Source organism: Oryzias latipes, chromosome 20 (assembly GCF_053564925.1).
Source record: "Oryzias latipes strain Hd-rR chromosome 20, Olatipes_Hd-rR_3.1".
Lineage (NCBI taxonomy): Eukaryota > Metazoa > Chordata > Actinopteri > Beloniformes > Adrianichthyidae > Oryzias > Oryzias latipes.
Genome location: NC_136256.1, coordinates 24,528,831 through 24,543,278, shown reverse-complemented (window position 1 = coordinate 24,543,278; position 14,448 = coordinate 24,528,831). Strand labels below are relative to the sequence as shown.

General features: G+C 37.5%; 1 protein-coding gene across 3 annotated transcripts in view; it reads left to right on the top strand.

The window, feature by feature from the left end:
* The first annotated feature begins 5,941 nt into the window (after positions 1 to 5,941).
* The window catches only part of LOC101158313 (tyrosine-protein kinase yes), a 28,076-nt gene continuing 19,569 nt past the window's right edge, over positions 5,942 to 14,448 (top strand). The window contains exons 1-2 of one of the 3 annotated variants that reach the window (XM_078938202.1): positions 5,995 to 6,438; positions 6,524 to 6,692. The gene's annotated coding sequence lies outside the window, so the exon portion shown is untranslated. Of the gene's footprint in view, positions 6,439 to 6,523; positions 6,693 to 14,448 lie in introns of all 3 variants that reach the window. The other 2 variants (XM_004081131.5, XM_011489015.4) reach the window with 2 other exon arrangements.

Genomic DNA, 14,448 nt, shown 5'->3' with positions numbered 1-14,448 from the left:
CTCCAGAATAATAAAGTTTACAGACCATCTGTACTGAGGGTCTGGTGTACATCAAGTCCAGTTCCTCTGCCGCACTGAACTTTCCACAAAAAGAGGAAAAAGTTTACACCAACTGCACTTTTCCAGCTCTTTTTAAAAATTTTCTTCCATGGTTTATTCAATTGTTTTTCTCTGGGTGGTGCATCATATTCCCCTAAATCTGACACCAAAGGTTTGGCAGAGTGAAACCATTGCTGAAGATACTTCCGTTAAATATAGCATAAAGGGATTTGTTTAGTCTTTTTGATGCCATATTTTGAACTTGTTTATGAAAAATCCTGTCTCACATAAAGCCTCAAAAGAACAGTTAAGTCTTACAGGCAAAGCCTCTGAAGTATTTCAAACACATTGATCAAAATTAATAGGTACACTCTGTCCCTATGAGCAAATCATAAAGCTGCAGCACTGCCATGTAAATTTATGTAACTTTATGACTTTCGTTGTGTGAATCTCAACAGTGTTTAGAAAAGCCCTAAAAGTCTCCTGATTATGCAAATACATCTCTGTTTGTTCTTATAAACACATTTAACTATTTAGGAAAAAGTATCTCTCCGAATAAAATCTAACAGCGCTGTCAAATGAATATTCTGATATGAAATGTACATTTTTATGCCTCACTTTGTGATTAATCTGAAGTCTAACGGCATTAGATGAAAAGCATTAACTTTGGAATTAACACTTCCACTTCTTTCCGCTTCTCTGTCCCATTCATTAAGAGCCCGGCACATCTTTCCTTCACATGGCTGGTTGAAAGGCCACGCGCTGAATCATTAGTGGTTGATTCCGACCAGTCAGTCCTCCTCGCTGACGTCATGTGACGCTCTGCTTTGTGCAATGAAACACCTCCTTTTGAATTCTTTAGAAGTGCAGAATAAGAATGAAGCATGAAAAGCACAAAAGTGAGCTTCTCTCTGGTTCTGTGCTAGCGCTGCGCCCCAGTGGTTGAAATTACAAAGTGCACAACTGATGGATGGAAGAGAAGAACCAGAACCAGCAAAGTAAAAGCCCATCCTTTAACAGTCTTTATCATTATTTGTAAAATGTTAAATGTTCCCTTTTTAAAATGAGTCAACTGCCTCCTGTACCATTAACTAAGTCATTCTAATCAACAAAGTTGAAAGAATTCTAATATTTGCACGACTAGCTTTTAATGAAATGAATTAACACAATTATTGCAAAGTGGCGATTACAGATTCAGCTTCAAATTTTCTTAATGAGCACTTCTCATGGTGTTTGCAGAATATCATCCGATCACTGAGAGCCGAAGTGGATATGAATGTTTATTTTTAATCACCTGAAGTTTGACTAAACTGCAGCTGTTAAGTGTCTTTCCTGCATGAACAAGCCAAATATTAATAAACTTGTTGACCTGGTCGGCCATCTTTTCATCTGAGCAGCTTGAAAGGAAATCCTGTATTTTATGTCATCCAGATGGTATAAAAGGAAATGATAAATGCAACACAAAATTCATCCACTTTGATCTGTAGCAGGGTAATGAATCCCAAACACAATAACAGAAATTGTCCCTGTGTTTGCTTGGAAGTGTCTGCAAACATGACCTTCTTTGTTCTCTGATTGTTTCAGAGCTTTTTGCTTGGAGTGGGTAATCAAACCTGACCACACGGAGCACCAAGAAGTTTTATCACAACCCCCCCAGCAAGACAGCAATAGAACATATGACTCATTCTAATTTTAGTACTGTTTGCTTTTTATAGCCGCTGCCGGCGCTGGCTGTGGTGTTTGAAGACTTTTATTGATGTGGCCGTCTCACGGCTCAAGTGTTGACGGAACGGCGCTTCCGTTAATTTAATTTGAAAACTGTTTGTGCATGTGCTGCCGCATAACTCATGGGCTGAAAACGCTTGATCCGTAGCACGGGGGTCGCCTGACCTCTTTGTTAGGACTTTAACCAAAAAAAAGAATCACTTTGAGTGAGAAATAAAGGTGGTTGATGTTTCTAACAAGTGATATTCCCTGTTGTCCTTGAAAAAAAAAAAAGAAAACTCATACCAGGAATATTTATTCTATTCATTAGTTTTCTGTGAAAAAAGTCAGCTGCTATAATTGTTTGGAGCTTACTTAAAATGCTGCTGTGAACACAGGGTTTTATTGGAAAAACATGTTAATAAAAAAGAGCATACATCTTGTTTTTTATTTTTTTTCGTCATCTAATTATTTTTTTTCTGCAGGACTGCTTTATTTGGAGACTTATAGATTTTGCTTGTTTCATTTCAGACAGAAAAAATGTAAAAAGTAAAAATTTTACAATGATTTCTAGCTTAACAGTACAATAATTCAACGAAAGAAAGGAAAAACACAAATTCATCTGCCTATTTTTCCTTATGAGATTGGGTCAAGAAATGCAAAGAGAACAAAATAGCACTGACAGAAGATTAAAAATGTGATGATTAAAACAATTTCCTTGACATTACATGTATGTAAGGCTCATTGTTGCATCAATTTTGTCCTTTTTTGCTTAGATACATTTTGCAAAATTGTGTCTAAAACATTTACCATATTTTCAATTCCTCAACTTGTTTTTTTTTTAACTTCTCGCTTTTCATTAAGAGAAAAATATATTTTTTATCTTGTATTTTTTCAAAGGTTTTTCCTATATTTAACTTTGGTACAGGTCTACTGTCAAGACGCTTGAGTATTTTTTAAATATATAGATGATGAGATGGTTTTAGCAGCCACAAGGCGGCTTAGGTCTGGGCCCCCCTTCTCAGAGAACAATTTGACTGCAAAAAAAAGGGAAAAACAAAGACAAAATGTATTAAAGTTTCAGTTTTTTGCAAATATTTTCACGTGTGCAATCGGTTATATTTTGAGAAACAACCTACATTAAAAAAACTGTTCACAAAAGGCTTAATATAAAAGGCAAGTTTAAGGAAAGTTTACACACGGTAAACTTATAGTCAAATAGTCAAATTTGTGGCTTTCCTGTCCCACATATGTCCAAAGGACTCTTGATGCATATGACACAGACGGATAACTTGTTTTGTGTACATATCCTGTTAAAATTATGTCATTGATGCATGAATTTGGGGGCAGATTTGGCAATTACGTTGATTTACGTGTTCTTTGCATGGTTTAATTATATTTCTTCTGTGGTTTTAACGTGGTTCATATGTGATACAACTGTGTACATCAACTTTTCTCACTTTTTTCACGTATATTCACGTATGCAATAATTCCACACATTTTCTATTGTGTATTTTAATCTAATATGTATGTAACTTTAGTTTATTTTGCTCAAGCAGCTGGAGAGCACCAGTAATTTTGTTGTAACAAGCCTCTTGTGTACAATGATATTAAAGGATTCTGATGACGAATTTTCTTCCGTGCAAAATGCGCAAAGTGTACGTCGTTGGCTGTGTGACACAGTCTTTAGAAGTGCAGCAGACTCTCTGCCTGTTTTAAAGTTAAAAAGAGATTTATTTAGAGGCATTCCTCATTGTGTAAACTCAAAATGGAACAATATCAATTCATTCTTTTCTCTGTTAACTGAGAATTTGTCAGTTCCATGTACAGATATAGCAAAAAATGAGGACATTTAAAGCTTTAATTTAATAAAAAAAAGATTGAGAATCACTTTAGTTTAATAAACTTTGTAGAAATAATAAGTTGAACTCACAGATATATGATGTTTTTAAGGATTTTATGAGCAGAGCAGACATGTGCTAATCATGAGCTGCTTTGCCTTTGTTACTGCAGAGGTTTTTTTTGTGTACTTTAGCACACATTCATGCTTTATCCACAAATGTCCAGGTTTCCTTATGAGCTAAACCAGCAGAACATCAAGCTGAGAGTCAGCTTTCCTAAAAAAAAAGTCAGAGTTACATCTGCAGTATTTTTCAGGCAGATGCAAAGCCTTTCATAACATTTTGGGGAGGGGTGAATTACTATATATATATTTTTTAAATGTCAACGTGAAAGTCTCTCAAAGTGACTCAAAGACCCAAATCTCCAACCTTTGCTCTGTAAGCATGAATGAGATGACAGCTCTAACATGTGACAGCTGATCACAGTGTTGTTTTTGGTGTAAAAGATAAAAGATTGAAGCCACATGTTCATTTTTCAGGAAGCACTTTTGAATATCTGATGTAATTTTTTAAATAAATGAGTGAGCCGTAGAGTTTTCACATAACTATTCAGGAAGACGCAGACAGCATGGTGCTGTCGTGTCACTAAAGTCCAGACTCGGGTGAAATCTAAACACCACACCCCTTTACGACACACACCGGTGTTACAATCTGTGTCTTCTACGGTTATTGTCCCCAAATTTCATGAGATTTTGAATGATATTTCAATTAGTAAGAACTGGCAATTTTATTTGTTTTAATCTACAGAAAACTTCTTTAATATGCTATTTTTTATTTTATTTTTTTATCATAAACATAAAAGAATTAGTCATTTATACATCTCTGGGACGATGGTCAGAGGATCACCTTTAGTCAGGATGGAGACTGGACTGATTTCAAGTGTATCAGACTGGACAAACCCAGGGACAAAGGAGAAGCTTCAGATAAAAAAAGATATTTTAAAAAGGACCCCCTAGGTGTGAGGTGAAAAGGTGAGCAGTTCCCAACCAACGCAAGCCCAGACTACAAACGCTCATCTTCAGGTAAAAGGTGATGTGTTCCTGACAAACGATGTGTCGTTAGAGGAGAATCCTCCTTTCTGTATATCAATTCCTTTATGTTTCATTGAAACATTTTATGTTTATGTCTCACAATTTAATTTTGTGGGTGTTGGCTATTTCTTTTATGGAAAATGATTTATTTTGTTCCATGTCTAACGAATTATTCAATTGTGGTAATGTGGAAGACCCACCTGGAAGGTTTATGTGGGATTTGAACCCAGCACCATTCAGAATGATGAAGCCACTATAGGACGAGTAGGAAAACCTTTTAATTAAAATATGGTCAAATTCCACGACTCAACCTCAAGACTTGAGGTAAAGATAGATTAAAAGCAGTATTGTTTTATTTTTGTTGTTTTCTGTTTTTTATAGAATTTATTATTATTTTTTTTCTATTGCATTTGTAAATTTTTGCCATTTTGTTGTAGTCCAGCCTGTGGCTCTGTTACCCCTCCATTGTGACTCTCTGGTTAAAAAAAACGTTACAGGATTCAGTAAAAAGTATGTAAATACTGAGGTAACTTTATTCAACTCATTCACAAACAGGTGAAGGACAAAACGTAACACAAGTTGAATTTTGACATTTCGACAGACTTTTGTGAGCCACGTCCCACCGACATTATTGGAGGTCAGAAAGCACAACCAGAATTAAGGCTACTGAATTATAAAATTGTTTTTTATTTTATTTTTGAATTGTAAGAATTTTATGGAATGTATTATAATTAAAAATAATATACTAAGAGTCACTTAATTAGCTTTTATTTAATTTTGTTTAGTTAAATGTACGCATTTCTGGCTGAGATGCACCACAAATGATAAAATAAACTGTTTTTTTTTTTCATTGCTGACATAACACTACCTACTATTTGCTGCATTGAGATGATCCTATGTGACACAGAATGTCTTATTTTAAAAGAAAGTCATGTGAACATTTGTCAACGGTTAAAAGCTTTTTCATATTTTGAAATATTTTTAATGTTTCAATTCTGCAAAAGAAAAACTCATAAAACCAACAATTACATAAACAAAAATCAGTTTCTTGTGTTCTAAAGTGTGAAGTCAGAATTTGTTGCTCCTACTGGTCAGTGTCAAATCCACATAAATAGTTATTAAAGTGTTGAAGGTTGTAGACCTCTGCTGGTCCAGCCGTGTCCTGTGTGGATCAATAATCGATATATTTATAAAGTGGGTTGCAGTACCGTGGCGCACCAGCAGAGGTCACGATAGACCTGCATTTGTGAAATAAAGCAAAATGACTTTTCTTTCTTTTCTTTTATACATGAAACTATTCTTTCCACTGTTTTTTGTGCACTCCAGTTCAGTCCTTGTTTATCAGTGGTAGTTCCCCCCCAGGCGGCCCCCACGTTGGGCCCTCCCCGCTGCAGCAGACCGCTCCGTCCGTCTCCAGCTGCGTGGATCCAGTCCCGCAGGCTGCGTCGGCCATGTTGTTATGTGGGGGCTGATGGAAGTTTAGGAAGTGGAGGCTCCGGAGCGCTGGTTGGGACACTCCAGGATCTGACCGTGACATGACGCTGATGCGTCCCCGTCCATGCGCGCGCTCTCCTCCTCCTCCACCCGCCTCCGACGCAGCAGCGCCTGATCCGCCGGGATCGAACTTCAATCAGCTGGACGCGTGAAGTAAGGATGAGGGCTGATCGGTCCCGCTCGGAGTAACTCGGATTTACTTTGTCCCGATCTGATTTACGGCGGACAGAGAGGAGGAAACATACCGGCAAGAGTCCGATTGAATTAAGGTACTTTATTGGTATTATTATTTAAAATAAATTAGATGAAGACGAGAGAGGCAGAGAGATGTAAAGGATTCTTTTGTCCGAGCAGGATCAGATGGAGATGGGCCGATGCAGCTGCTCGGCTGCTGGAGCTGTCATCAACAAAGGGAAAAAAGCGGATCATGGCCCCAAAACCAAACTGCTGACTTTCCTGCCGCAGCTATCAGACGCAAACAGAGAAAAAAGACATTGAATCCTAAATCAAGAGTAAAAAAAAAGTAGGACAGATTTATTGTTATTCTGTTAATTTTTAAATCAAACATCCCACTGAAATTGCATCAAAGATTGAAAGAGATTTTAATTGGTATTTTTGTACAATCCTTTTTCTAATATAAAGGAAAAACAGCAGTTTTCAGGTCAATAAGTGCTTCCTCTCACATGTGACCCAATTTATGACTGATCCATTCCATTATCTAAGTAGCGGTAATTTTGATTTTGTAGTTAGGTTTGCAGTCAGTTCTAGTTTGTCTTTTCTTACTCACTCCAGAGATGTTGCTTCATGCTTCCTGGGTGCAGTCCTTCCCTCTTGCTCAGGTTTTTCCTGGCTCAAAGGCGCCAGAATCCCGTCTAAACAGTTTTGCACAACTGGATTTGAATCATACAGGCTTGAATCCTTTTAGAGGCAGATGGGGAAGTTCCACTATTGCTGCTGATGTTAAAATAACAAGTTTTTTTCTATACTTATTTAACATTTTTCCTGTCAATATTTTCTCAATATAGCAGTTTTTAAAGCAGAAATCCCCCCTGTTGATGGCTTGCAAACAAAACGTTTCAAAAAAATTACTTGAATCTGTTTTTATTTCAGACACAAGTTTCATTGTTTTACATTTTGTAGGCGCTCTACTTTTTATCAATTGCTTAAAGAAAGAGTTGACATTTAAAAAGTTAATTCCCAAGACACGATTTATTTTTATATTTTTAAGTTTGGGACCCAAATTTTATATTCAAATATGTTTAGAACACAATTTATGTAATCGGTTGGAGTTATTCATTATAGCTGCATGACAGTACAAGAGATTAATCTGCCTCAATTAAAAAAAAAAGAAGGCGTTTAAGTAAAAGAAATATAAAGGTAAAATATTAGCAGGTAGATCAAAGGGAAACCCTTAGACTTCCAGTTTGAGGCTCTTTAAAAAACCAAAACAACTGAAGCCAGGTCAGTGGTGGATTGCCATACAAAGAGAAAAATTCTCAATCACTCCAACTAGGGCTGGGCGATAAAACGATAATTATCGTTATTGCGATATTACCTTTTTTCGATAGTAGTGAAATGAGTCTATTGCGATAAACTTTCGTTTTAAATGAACACGGGAGAAACCCCCGGAAGACCCGCCCTCTTGTCCAATCAGAATTAAGTATCACAGGGCTAGACCAATCACTGAATAAACTGCGCCACGTCTAGTTAGAGTGAACGTTATTTACAAGCTAGGATGCAAGCTAGTATCTGCATGCGTTGCAAATCCTAACACTTGCAGAAAATGAATGTTCCGTCTGAAGAGAAGTTAACAAACTCGAGCCAAGCGGGCGCAGATGAAGGTTCAAGAGGCATTGTAGAACGGACCGGCCCGAAAAGTTCCGCCGTGTGGACGTTTTTCGGTTATCTAGTAAAGTCGGATAAAAGTCAAAGTAACGTCTACTGCAAATTGTGCCAAAGATACGTTCCTAATAAATGTGGAAATACCACCAACCTTTTTTCTCACTTAAAGCAGCACCACCCCCTCGAGCATGCTCAATGCCAGACTTCAGAAACAACGGTAAGACCTGCGCTTCAGCAGCAGTCTTTACATTCGGGATTTTCCAACGCCATACGACAAAAAATCTACAGTGGTGGAAAATCCACGAGAAAAGTTTCCCGAGGATTAGCTGCCTGGCAAAGCGCTATTTGTGTATCCCTGCGACCATCTGAGAGGGTATTTAGTACAGGGGGTAATATTGTAACCTGTCAAAGGGCAGCTTTAAAACCTGAAATGGTTGATACACTTGTCTTCCTTGCCCGCAATCTGTAGGCTTTTGTTCATTTAGCAGAAATCACACTGACCATGGTGCCTATTTGTTGCCTCACAGAATAGGAGGCCATTTAAGTTGATCTGTTGTTCTTTTTTGACTTGTCTTTGAAAGCTATTCGAAGTTGCACAAAGTATTTAAATAAGAACATTTTTGTTTTAAGCTTTCTTTAATTTCTTGAAGAGCATTTTAAAGAAACTGAGGAGTTTCTTGGGAGTTTTTTTTAGTTTATTGCACTTTTTTTTATATTGACATAATTGTGTGTCAATTTTTTGTCTATTTTTCTGTTAAACTTGAAAGTTCAAACATTTGAATTTATTTGTGGTCTTTTAAAACTGTGTGCAATAAAGATTACTTTGAAAAATATAGTTATTTGATATCGTTTTTAATATCGTTATCGCACAATATGAAAAAAACAATATCGTGATATGAAAAATCCAATATCGCCCAGCCCTAACTCCAACATAAAGCAGCTCATCTTTAAAACAGAAAAAAATATATATATTTAAATTATTTTAAAACGTTTTCTTACGTCTATGTCAATATTTAACATCTATTACAAATGAATAAAGAATAAAAATTTGGTTGCACATTAATGGCATTTTATAAATATTAAATAAAATTGAATTCCAGTTGGGTTGTTCATATTTTTTAGGCAGATAATCCTTATTATTAGGACAGCTTTACTGGACGTTTTAACCCAGCTTTTGGAAAAGCAGAGGTATTGGGACACCCAAGTCTTCCCAATTACCACCCCCCACCACCCAAATAAAGAAAAAAAAAAAAAGAAAAGTCTTCCCAATCCAAATCAAGAAGTCACATGACCACACATTTCATCTGTGTTTTAGCAGTGATTGGGCTAAATGAAAGGGCCTTATGGACGGCAAGGCATAATCACTAAAAGGCACCAAAAAGCCACAATATATAATAAGTCACTCATGGCAGTTTTAACTTTTTTTGCTACCTTTATATTGAAATAGGCCAACTTTCAGTTTTTGTCTTTTTTTAAGCCACGTCCCATCCACGTTAATGCATACATTCTTCCGTTACGCAGCAACATATTGACCTGTAGTTGACGGCTGAAGTGTTCTCTGTTACCTCCATTGGCTGTATTTCAGAACTGGACTGAGTGAATGTCATGTCAATCATAGAAAAAGGGTTTACAGTCTTCCCCCCGTATTCGCGGGAGTTAGGGACTAGAGACACCCTTGAATCCGCGAATATGGAAAACCAGGCAGGCTTCATCCACCATCCATTAATCAGGATGATAATTATTCTCTGCTATTATCTTCTTCAGGGTATCAGAATATTTTCCAGCCTGGGTTATTCTGAGTCAGCTGATGCCATCTCTCCATCCAGTGGCACAAATGTTGGTTAGAGCGATTTAGGAACCGGGGAAACCAGCTTTTGAAGGCCGATGGGCCAGCGTGCTCTTCCTCTTGAGTTGTCTGAGCTTTTGTGATAAACCAGAGGAGTCACACGACTGAAATAAAATCTGTGAAAAAATAATCTGAAACCGCAAATATAGAAATGCAAATAAGTGGGGGAATACTGTACTCCCGGCTCCAAATGAAATCAATTTATTCGCCATTCTTTCACAAGCATATAGGATACAGCCACACATCGTAGTAAGCAGTGATTGGTCCGAGTGGGTCTGAGTCAGCGTTTCAACCAATCTTGCCTATCAGGGGTGAGCTTGTTGGAAGGCCACAGCCCTACCACTTAAAGGGGGCTACACAAAATCTGTCAAGCGTTTCAAACATTGGACGTGGGGGCCAGCATTCACCACCTATGTTTACCGAGGCATCTGATTGGTCAGTTTTTAACTTGGATAACTTGTATAATAGAAAAAATATAAGGAATAAAAATTAGGATTACAAAGAAAGTGTAAAAAAAAAGAGGTAGCAGACCAAGAATGGTTATTCTGACAAATATATTAAGTAAGAAATACCTGTTTATTTCTTTATAGAAGTCTATGGGATTCTTGGAGCCACCACCTATTTGGACTTGTGAGGGGCCACTCAGTCCAATTCACATATATAATCAATGGTTATGTTTATCACAGTGCCACCATCCTGTTCTTGAATCCAGGGGTTGGTGTCATGTCACACGTCTGTAAGGTAGATCAGTGTACTGTATCAAAGCAATGGCCGTACTTCGGGCCCAGATGGAGTCTGACACGGCCCGACTGGGGTGCTGCCAGTGGGCGCTGGGAGATATTTATACACAGAACAAAGCTTAAAACTGCTGAAAGAAAAGATCTCCGAGCCTTCAGGCGGCACTGCTTTTAAACAGACGTGACTCTGATGTGGGATTTGCTGCACAGACTCAGACCCACTTCTGAAAGCAAAGCTCATTAGTGCATAGTTCCAAAGTACACTCATGCAAAGAGAGAACAGGTAAACAAGACACAGAAGTGCTTCCTCTCTCTGGGCCTGAGCTCTTGTGAGACTGATGAAGTGACCTGTGGAGAGACAAACATCAGAAGTAGCTTTTCTTTGAATGTCAGGTAAAGAACCAGCATAAGTGAATGAAGATTCAGGCTGTTCACATGTTTGCAGATAATCTGTGAACCCATCACTCGTCTCTTTCAGGGATGACTTTTATTACAGGACAGTGGCAGACCATGAAAAGATGGCTGAGCTTTGACTCCTTGGCCTCTTCTCCATTCCTGTTAATGACAAATGGAGCCATGAAATTTAGGACAACAGGTTGAATCGCACAGTTAAAGAATTTATACTGTGCAACAATAGGGCATTATGGGGGTTCACTGAAGGTATTGTTGGTAATTTAACAGTGTCACATTATTTTTTGGGGGAAAAAGGCTAAAATAACTAGAAACAGAGCTTGTAAAATGCAGCGACAGAAGAGTAAACTCCCATAATGCACCTTACCGAAAGTGGGGAGACTATATGAGAACTGTACTGAGTGACCACCCCCCCCCCCCCCCCCCCCCACACACACACACACGTTTCAAACAGGAAGTATCACAAAGATTTGTATTGAGAAGTAAACAGATATCGCTCAGTCATTCTGTTGGACAGAGTACATGTATGTGGTGCCTGCTGGCCCCCACGTCCAACATACGAAACATTTGATGGATTCTTCTGAGCCTGCTTTCAAGTGGTAGGGGTGTGGCCTTCCAGCAAGCTTACTCCTGATTGGCAGAAGTGGTTGCCAGAGCAGCGATAACCCGGACCGATTTTTACCAATCACTACTAACTGAGGACATCTGGCTCTGACACGCTGGCAACCGTATGGCAAAAAAATGGTAACTGGATTGTTTTCATTTGGTCACAGTCAGAAGTGAAGCATTTTTTTATTGTGGATGTCACACTCACTCAGTCCAGGACTCATTCACACTCGATGGTCATTACCCTATGGAGTAAATTGTGTGCACATTTTACGGTTTCTTTAGCGGTTTGTAAAATTTATGTTTAATGAAAACGATGAAAAGGTTAGGGGCCGCTGCTCAAGAATGATTGGCATTTAGATTGGATGGGTGGGAAATTGGAGTGTTACAGATGGTCTTTATTCCCCAAACATGGAAAAATAAACCATGTAGGAGTCTGACCAACACCAATTAGCAGCCACATCCTTCTGTTTAATGTCTGTCTACGAGACATGTTCCTACTTTTTAAATTCGTTATTCTTCCTATATACTATTAAGGTTTTTCTTCTTGTTTTAGTTATGTTGGATGCAATAAATCCTCTCAATTTTACTTTGGTCTGCTGGATTGTCTGTTGTGTTTATCATAATAGTGTTTACTTTTACACAGACAAAGAGGAACATTTTATATGTTGAGCAGTCCGACTGCGTAATCCACAACATTTCCCAAACGTAGTGGATTTTCCAAGGACACAAACTAGGATTTGCATCATACAGTCCTGACGATGTAGATCAACTAAAAAAACACGAGTTTAAGATTTCAGGTTTCTTGATGATTGAATTTATTAGATCCTCTCAGCTGTTCTGTTAACCTTCTTTTTACTTTCTTCTGATCAGTTATTTGAATGAATCAATTTGAGGACTCGTAGTCTTCAAAAAAAGAGGCAGGGTTTGTGTCGGCCAATTATTCCCATATCATTATTCATCCACCTCCGCGCTTGATGTTTTTTTGTTTTATTTGTCAGAAAGCTATCCATTTTTGAGCTCATGCATTCATAGCTTAAAAGTTTTGAAGCCTTATAGTTTGACATATTTTATCTGACTTTTCTAAAGTATGATTATATATTTTAGCACATGTAATACTAGCTGTAGCCCACAGAGCCTAACATGCTGCTTATTTGCATTAGTTGATATAAAAAAGATCATAATGGGATGTTCTTCTTGGCCAAATGTCCAACTTTTGTGCTTTTGGTTAAAAATCAGTTGATCATGTGTGTTTGATTCCTTTTTAGGATTTCAGGGTTTTAAAGTAAAATCTCCGTTTTGCAAATTATTTACTTTTTTAAAATATGCTGTTTTAAATTTGTTCATCTCATCTTGTCTTAAGATTTCTTTGAAACAAGTGTTGATGCGTAAAATGTAAACATGGAAACACTTTAAATGAATTCTTTAAATATATAAAGCAAGCAAATAAAGAATCAAGTGAAAGCCTGTTTTTCATGCTTTACAGTTACTGTATCAGAAGTTGACACTTCAAACACCCATCAACGTTGTGCACTGACAAACGTCTGATCAAAAAGTCTGTCCTGTTCTCAAAATAGCCCACAACTACCCGGTCCTGGTTTTCCCATGAGACCTGTTATCATCATAAATGGGGGATATGTGTAGGATACCCAAGTCATAAGTAAAAGATAATATCCAGGACAGATTCTTTGAACTGAAACATGAGCTTCATGTGGTCACGATGCTCTTCAGACCCAGTTTTAACCATTTGAGATTAGAGGAATCCAGCGCACAGAGGCAGGCGGCATCTGCCACTGATGTGAAGCCCAGTAAAGCTCCATAGACCACTGCGGTCTGCAGATCCAGCAAGGTTTCAGTCCTAATCGGTCAGCCAGCATCACTACTTCAGCTTTTGGGTCCAGCTGTCAAATAGTCAATTTTCTAGATGATCTGAACCACAGAGGAGCACAGAGAGGTGGGAACTGGTAAAAATAGCAGGTCTAGCTATATGTTTGAGTCCGATTTGTGTTCATTATTAATATAATACGTGCAAACAGAGATTTCTTTCTTCTTTTGCCAGTAAAATTCAAAATGACACACCACGATTAATGCTTTGTTATACATTTTAGTAAATGCTTTATTGCTTAATAACTTTATTAAATGTTTGTTTTTTTTAGCTTTGCACGCACTTATTTGTAACAAAAACATGAATATCAATTTGTAAAATTTGCAGTCAAAGCAGTCCCAAGAAATAAAAAAAATATATAAATTATTAAAAGAAAAACAAACTTTAAACTTGTTTCATTGGTTATTCTTTGGCAAATTAAATGTGTTGCAAATGACAAATTCCTGCATTATAGATGGTCATCTTAATAAACGAAAACATTTTCAAATATTACCAGCACTACCAGCCTAATGTAAGATCTGATGGAGCGAATACATAATCTTAGTCAAATAATCTTTCTTTCTCTGCTACCTTTTTTTTTCAACATGTTCTTGATAACCTACCTTTTTCCATTACATTTTTCTGTAGTTGTTCAAGTCATAAACTCACCAATCAGATGCCTCAATAAAGCCACATTAGTGCCTACTGGCCTCTACATCCAACGTTTGATTGACAGACTTTCTATAGTCTGCTTTCAAGTTATACAGATGTGGACTTTCAATAAGCTCACTCCTGGTTTGCGACTCTTGTTTCTATGACAACCATTTTGTTTGCCATAAAAACTCATACTGAGGTTGTGTCTGAATTCCAACCCTAACCCCTAACTACTAAAAAACAATGTAGCGGACTATGTAGTACCCTGAATTTGAAAAGCAATGCGGACACCATGTTCACTGCTTTTTTTTTTTTTAAC